Source organism: Galeopterus variegatus, unplaced genomic scaffold (genome assembly GCF_000696425.1).
Source record: "Galeopterus variegatus unplaced genomic scaffold, G_variegatus-3.0.2 Scaffold608, whole genome shotgun sequence".
NCBI lineage: Eukaryota > Metazoa > Chordata > Mammalia > Dermoptera > Cynocephalidae > Galeopterus > Galeopterus variegatus.
Genome location: NW_007726719.1, coordinates 280,731 through 287,911, shown reverse-complemented (window position 1 = coordinate 287,911; position 7,181 = coordinate 280,731). Strand labels below are relative to the sequence as shown.

At 40.3% G+C, this 7,181-nt stretch overlaps 1 protein-coding gene across 11 annotated transcripts in view; it reads right to left on the bottom strand.

Annotated features, from left to right (window-relative positions):
- Nucleotides 1-7,027, bottom strand: part of PHF21A (PHD finger protein 21A) — a 169,756-nt gene extending 162,729 nt beyond the window's left edge. For 6 of the 11 annotated variants that reach the window (XM_008570500.1, XM_008570513.1, XM_008570511.1 and 3 more), the window contains exon 1: nucleotides 6,782-7,027. The gene's annotated coding sequence lies outside the window, so the exon portion shown is untranslated. Of the gene's footprint in view, nucleotides 1-3,778; nucleotides 4,539-4,573; nucleotides 5,458-5,581; nucleotides 5,621-6,781 lie in introns of those variants that run through there. The other 5 variants (XM_008570501.1, XM_008570503.1, XM_008570502.1 and 2 more) reach the window with 4 other exon arrangements.
- Between the last annotated feature and the right edge of the window lie 154 nt (nucleotides 7,028-7,181).

The window sequence follows — 7,181 nt, the reverse complement described above, 5'->3', positions numbered from 1 at the left end:
CCCTGCCCCCCCCCCCCCGCAAATGTTTTGTTTTACCCTGTTTCTTTTTAACAGTTATTCAAGATATATTTTACAAATAATTTTTTCTTAATCCTTAACAAGCAAACATTTCCAATACTCTAGTACTGCCCCCTAGGAAACATACTCTTAGAGTAACACATACACCATCACAAAACAAACAAAAAATACTGAAGTTCCTCTTTTGTCAAGTCCTTACTCAATATTTATGCCCTGCATTCCTCACCCCTACTTACATACACACACACACACACACACACACACACACACACAAATTTCTTGAAAGAACACTTAAAAAAATATTCCACCTATAGGCCCATTTCTCTCATCCATTATCCTCTTCTGAAAACATTAAAGATTTTTTTAAGCTATCAATAACATGTCCAAACCCAAACTGATAAGTTTGAGCTGTAATTTATGTCTATACCTACACACACCCCTATTTTCTGCAAGACTGTGGAAGGAGGCTGAGAAAGAACTAAATGAAATCTGCATCAGGAGGCCTAACACAGGTGGTGGGTTATTTTCAGGCAACAGCACCTTCACAAACATGCTGTGGAATACAGTCCAAGAAATTCCTAACTAGGAAAGATAAGCCAGCACACAAATTTAACACAATCCAGCTAAAAATCACCTGCAACACATGCTACTACATTTCACCATAAAAGTGACAGGTTACTAAAGGATCTGAAGCTTCGTCAATACAACATACTGTCCATAAGGCCAGAGATAGCAGTTGCCATGGTTACTATCATCCACTTTTATCTGGAAATTATTGTCATAACCCTGAAGTTTTGGGTACTTATTTAAAATTTTTTTAAAAAAACAGTTTAGGACTCTTTTAAATGAGTGAAAGAATAAACTACTGTTTGATTTGTAAGTATGCCGCCTTAGAGATGCACATGGTTAACAATACTTGGATCTGCAGCAGAAAAAAATCAATTCCTTTCTGCTGCTCCTTCTCCTCAAGTACTGACAGTTTGTATTCTCAATGCAGCCAAAACAATAAAACAAAACCCATCTTTTTGGCTTCTGTGTTTAAGTTATTTTTTTCCCCTAAGCCCACTAACCAAGTCAAAATAAAGCCTAGATCATCAACCTGTTAGGCCCCATCCTCTTCCTATTTCCATATTACTGGTTCACTTTCTTATCTACTTAAAAAAGCAGAAAATATTTATGTAGCTAATTCCAAAATATAGGGAAGAATAGTCTTCTTCAACCAAGACCTACTCACTAACTTCTTTTTATCAAAAAAAAAAAAAAAAAAGGCAGGGGAGGGAGGTTGTGGTGTGGACTTGCAGGATACTGGAAGGAGAGAAGTGGAGGGGTATTCAAACTGCCACACAAGAGTCTAATGTAAGAAAGTTGCTTTAGAAAAGCCTCACATATAATCTCTACTACTGAGGAGTTCCCCATCACCCCAGTTTAAGATTGAATTCAAAGACAAGTAATAGAAAAGTTATTCCTAAAAGTCTATTTCAACATCCTACAAAAGATTAACTACTCAAAAATTTAATACACAAAGAATTATATGAAAGCCTACAAAATAATATGGACTTATATACACACAAACATACAAAGAAAACATGTACTATTTAAGAAATAATTATCTACAGTAAATGTATGTAGTGTTAACGTATTACCTCTTTAAAAAAAATCTCAAAGCAGCAAAAAATATAAAACTATAAAGTTAATGTGATCAAAATGTGCTACTATGCTCCTAAAAAATACTTAGGCCTACAAAAAAGCCCAAGTACAAAAGTTCCTGAGAAGTTAACAGAAAATCATGAATATTTCCCAGCACAAAATAACATGAAAATTTAAACAAGTTTCAAGAAATCAGTTCTGAATATAGATATAAAGGAATTCTGTCAAAGGTCAGAGACCTAAAATTTTAATTCCTTCCTTTCTCCCTTTGAATGGCAATTAAATACAAAGCCTTCAGCAATAAAATACTAAGGATGTGAAATTTAAAAGCACATTAATGTAATCTTAACTTCAGTATTCACAAAAAAGTTTTAGTATTCACTGTCTGTAGGATGAAAAAATTAATATCACCCTGAGAGGTTTCATTTTTATCTAAACAGAAAAACATTTTTCTCACTCTTCACAGAAGTTTCTATATTTACTATCTAATTGGGGCTATTTCATAAAGAACAGTCACTTCTAAAATTTAAGATACTACACCTTTTGATATGCTCATAAACACAGGGACTCCCAATTATCTCTATTTTATTTTTTTAATTTTCTATCCCAAGTTTGTGAGCAGAATCTATTAAGAAAACTACAACTCAAGCCTTTAAACTTCTGGGTTATTTTTACACAAATATTTCAGCGCATTCTTCTAGATCTGAGTAGTCATTTCCTCACGCACCCTTCTAAAATAGAAAATCAGAAATGATATACATGTATACCTAATACTAACACATTTTTTTCACTGTGAAACAAGCTTGAAAGCTTTAGTCAGTAAGAATTTTTCAGGAAGTTAACAGAATCCATCAAAACAATCAAAACTTAAACCATGACATCTGTTACTCTGTGTGTTAATAAGAATCTATATCACAGTCCAGGAACTTAAATATTCACTAAAATCAACTATTATCTCATCATGGGGAAATGAAGAAAAATTTTAAGAATGGGCATACATTTCATAGGATCTTCAAAAGGAAAAATGATGTCTTTTATTGAATTATGGGAAACTGCCTAGGCAGCATTTTTTAAACAAAGCTTCACAACTGTAACAAAGAGATTTTTGGTAACCAGAGCAGTATTTAAAAAACAAAAATTCATAAAGTGTCCAGGGTATACTTTTAATACATTAATTTTCCAACTGATATGGAGAAAGTTAGCTTTTTAAGATAGAAACTTCTGTCAATGTATTAATTAGTTACCTATCTCAACAATGTAATATCTGCATGGCTTCTGATGATTTACAAAGAACATTCACATGTATTATCTCATTTGATCTTAGTCAGAAAAAAAGTGCAGTAAAATGCCTACAAAAAAATTCAAAGCAGGTTCATCAAATTTTCTACACTTTCCTAAGTTCTTAAAACTTTGATATAAAACTTTACAGGCAACCACAGCAGCATGATCTTTCCAGTGATAATCAATTCACCTAACACTAACAGATTTTCAAAGGATCATGTGCTGTAAATGCTATGAAACTGTTAAAGTAGCTACTTTCATCTTTACGTAGTTCTTGTTAAGTGTTGTTACTGACATATCAGCAATGACCTATACCCACAAATACAACTTTACTCATAATTCAAGAAACTCAGTCTTTGGAGGACAACTTAAATACACTAACCATATGTATTTATAAAGCTGAGTGCCTAAGAACATATCTACATTAGAATCATTGTCCTTAGATTCAAAGGGGGAAAAAAACGACAAAAAGTCTAAAGTTGTTTCCACACAATATCCCCCTTTCCAAATTCTCAACTACTCTATAATCTATTTGCATTAATATTATAGGGATAATCACAAAGCTTAAAGCCCCAAATCATACCAACTACTTTTGTTTATAGCAATTGCAAATATTTTTTAAAATGTGTTCAACACCCCACTCATTGATACACTAATTCTTCTTCAAAATAAAATAATTCTAACAGTGCTCTGTACGTAAGCCCAGCATCCTTAAGCTATCCATAAAAACAAATGCACTTTATATAGTACTGTAGGCAGGCAAAAAGCGGTCAAAGATTTCGGTTTCAAATAGCAAAAGTAATTTCTTAACGGAATTCTTAAACAGACTTACTCAAAATCTTTCTGGAACTTTAAGGTATTAATCCTGTTGCTTAGGTGAAGCTAAGTAGAGCTGTAATAAGTAGCAAGACGATCAAAATTTTAAAATTTCCTGTATCTTGCTGTAGCACCTCCTGCTGGATAGCATTTAGAGATCTTCATGTAAGCAGAAGAAGAGTATTTCTGACGTAGCTCCTTGCAGATGACTGAACAGGAAAAAGGATGGACCCTTCAAAGCTAAAATAGGGCCCCATCCACCACTTATATGTCTCAAAAATAAAATTTGGCATAGATGAGTGTCTTTTTAATTTATTACTATTCCCATTCCATTAAGACTTGCCTGAGTCCAAAGTACAACATGCTTAAATAAAGCTTGCAAAATTATCTAAAAACCAAGTTTTAAAAGCATTCAAAAGCACTCAAGCAAAAGACTTTATTGTAGGCAGCCAAGCAATGCCAGTCAAACTGCAAATACTATTATGTTACCAAAAGCATAAGCCAGATGTAAAGAAAAGCACCTGGAATATTTTTAACATGTCAGCCAGATGTTTGTGTTTTGAGAATTTTCTGCACTATTACTATGCTCTTCACTTAAGAATAGTTGCACATCTACAGAAGTTTTAAGTACACAATTTTTTTTTTTTTTTGACAAACATGAATGTAACAGCACACAAAAATTTCCTCTTTGTCACTAAAAGATATATCCTGGGACTTTAAAATGCATTTTTCAGATATTTTAAATGACCCCTAATAAGCTAGTTTGAAGTCCACAACATAGACAAGGGAAGACAGAAGAAAAGAAACTTACCAGAATTAAAATGAATAATAATATTTCCAGTAAAAATATAGTAACAGATTCCAACAATGCTGTAAACCAAGTAAATTGTAAAACTTAAAAATAGAGGGAGGAGGGGATTAGTCTTCAGAAACCAAAAGAAAAGCTGACCTATTTATTTCTACTGCCCAAACGTGAGTGAACACCAGATATAAACAAATAACATAAACATTGAAAAGTATGCTTACATGTTTTAGCCCCAATTTCAGTCCCCTTACCAGACCCCCAATAAAGCTACAGATGTTGATGAGTATCCTCTCTAAGAGGAGATATTCCAGCTGCTTGCCCTAAAGAACCCCTATAAAGTGTGCCTATGAAAAGGCTTCCTTCCTAGAGTGCACAACCGCTTTAAAAAAAAAAGAAAAAAGAAAAAAAACTTTCATCAGCCCAAATTAATCTGATTCTAATATTCAGCTTTCAGCTATCAATTATTAATACATAAATGTTCTTCCCTCTCTAACTTCCCCAGCTCAAGCACCTACATTTCTGACACCGACTATTAAGAAAAATGCACAACTCGCACCCCCGCTATGGGGCAAATCTTTGAAATCCGAAACACAGCCACAAAGTTCACTGTCAAGGCCAGTTCTGAGGCCCACACACTCCCGGACCTTAACTCCCAGTTGAAATTCTAGAAATCCATACTCCTAGAGACATCATTTAAAAACAACACAATGTGGACGTGCAGAGTGAGATCCTCTACTTCAAGACCTAAACAAAGAATATTTCAACATATGACCGGAATATGATGACACCAGATTCACCAATGAAAACAAAACCTGCCTACCATTAACAGTCCTGCCCTCATCTCAACAACTCAACTACTTAGAAATCACTCTCGGCACATCTGCACCCCACAACCGGCGTGTGGCCTTCTCCAGGGGTGCAAGCCACAGACAAAGTTGAAAGGAGACAGTCTCCCCCGGTGCCCAATCTCGGTACCAACCCCTCCCCTACCAGGGCCACCTTGCTGCTACCCACCATCGTGAACGTGGTCAGGGGGAAAAAAGAAATCCTAACAGCACCGCTCAGCAGAATAAAGAGACCAAAGAGAGGATGACGAGAAGTGTTGGGAACTGCGTGCACGACGGGGCTGGACCAAACGGAAAGAGTCCCACTCCGCGCGCCCCTCCCCCCGGCGGGGGCGCGGGCGGGGGAGGGGCAGCCGCGGCCCCTCTCGGAGCGGCCTGTCCTCCCCGGCCCGCACAGGGTCCCGGGGGCGCCCAGCGGCCGCCACTGGAGGTGGGGGGGCGAGTGCGGGAGGGCCGGCCCCGGGGTGAGGGGTGCCAGCAGACTCTCCGGAATAACAAGTTGCAGAAGAAGAAGAATAAGCGGAATTTCCCCAACGCTGCTCCGGCCACCCCAGACAAATGCACCAACACACACACACACTCACTCACACACACTCGGGCCCGGCAGCGTCAGCAGCCGCAGCTTTTTTTTTTTTTTTAAATCAGATCCCTCAGTCACCAAACAAGATGGTTTTCCAAAAAAAATTTTTCTTAAAAAAATTAAATAAATAACCATAATAAAAACTTCCCCCCGACAGCATCCCGGGGTTGGGGGGGAAAGAGCCCAGGCGACCATCCCCGGGCCGAGGGACAGCCGAAGGGGGCGGATGAGGTTCCGCACCCCCCGCCCGCGGCCCCCTGCCCGGCCCCCCGCTGGGACAATGTGACGCCCCCTCTCAGCCACCCCCGGCGCGCCGCCTCTGTCACCCGTTCCGGCCCTGCACTCAGCGCCCAGGCTCCCGAGGCTGCTCATAAACTTACTTCCAATTTATCCTGGGGAGGGGTGGAGGGCAGAGGGGAGGGAGGGGGAAGACCAGGTTTTTCCATTGTCTTTTTTTAGGGGGGGGAGGAATGGGAAGGGCACACAGGGGGGCGCCCCGAAGGGGAAGTTATTGCTCAAATCTCAAGTTGACTGAGGGGTCCTGACGAGAACACCCCCCTTTGCCTCCTCCCTCCCACACACCCCTCCCCTCCCCCTACCTCCCCCCACAACAAACTCCAAGCAAGCAGCCCCTGTTCCTCCCAGAGACAAACACCAGAGACAAGACAGAGGGACAGAGGGAGAGAGGGAGAGGGGGAAGGGGGAGGGAGGGGAAATAGAGCTACTCAAGAAAAAGAGAGAGAGAGAGGAGAGTGAGGAGAAGAGAATGGAAAAGCTGGGATACTGCACCCTCCTGCTGCTGGCTGGCTGTCCCCCCTGGCAGCTGGAGGCAGGAACTCTGAGCAGGAGAAGCAGGAGGAGGAGGAGGAGGGAACTCTTCTTCATGGGGAGGGAGGGAAGAAGCTGGAGCTGCTGCTGCTGCTTCTGCTGCTGCTCTGGGCCTCTCGCACTTTTTAGATATTAGTGTGTTAAGATGGTAGGTTGTTCCCTTCTCCCTCCTCCTCCTCCTCTCCTCTCTCTCTCACTCTCTCTCTCTCTCTCTGGGCTGTTTCTTTCCTCCTCTTCCCCAGGCAAGGGGGGGTGGGGAGGAGGGGGGTGGGGGGAGGAACTGGATCCTCCTCCTCCTCCAGGAGAGACACACACAGGCCCCGGGCCGGAATAGGGAGGGGGGAATCAGAGCAGCAGGAGA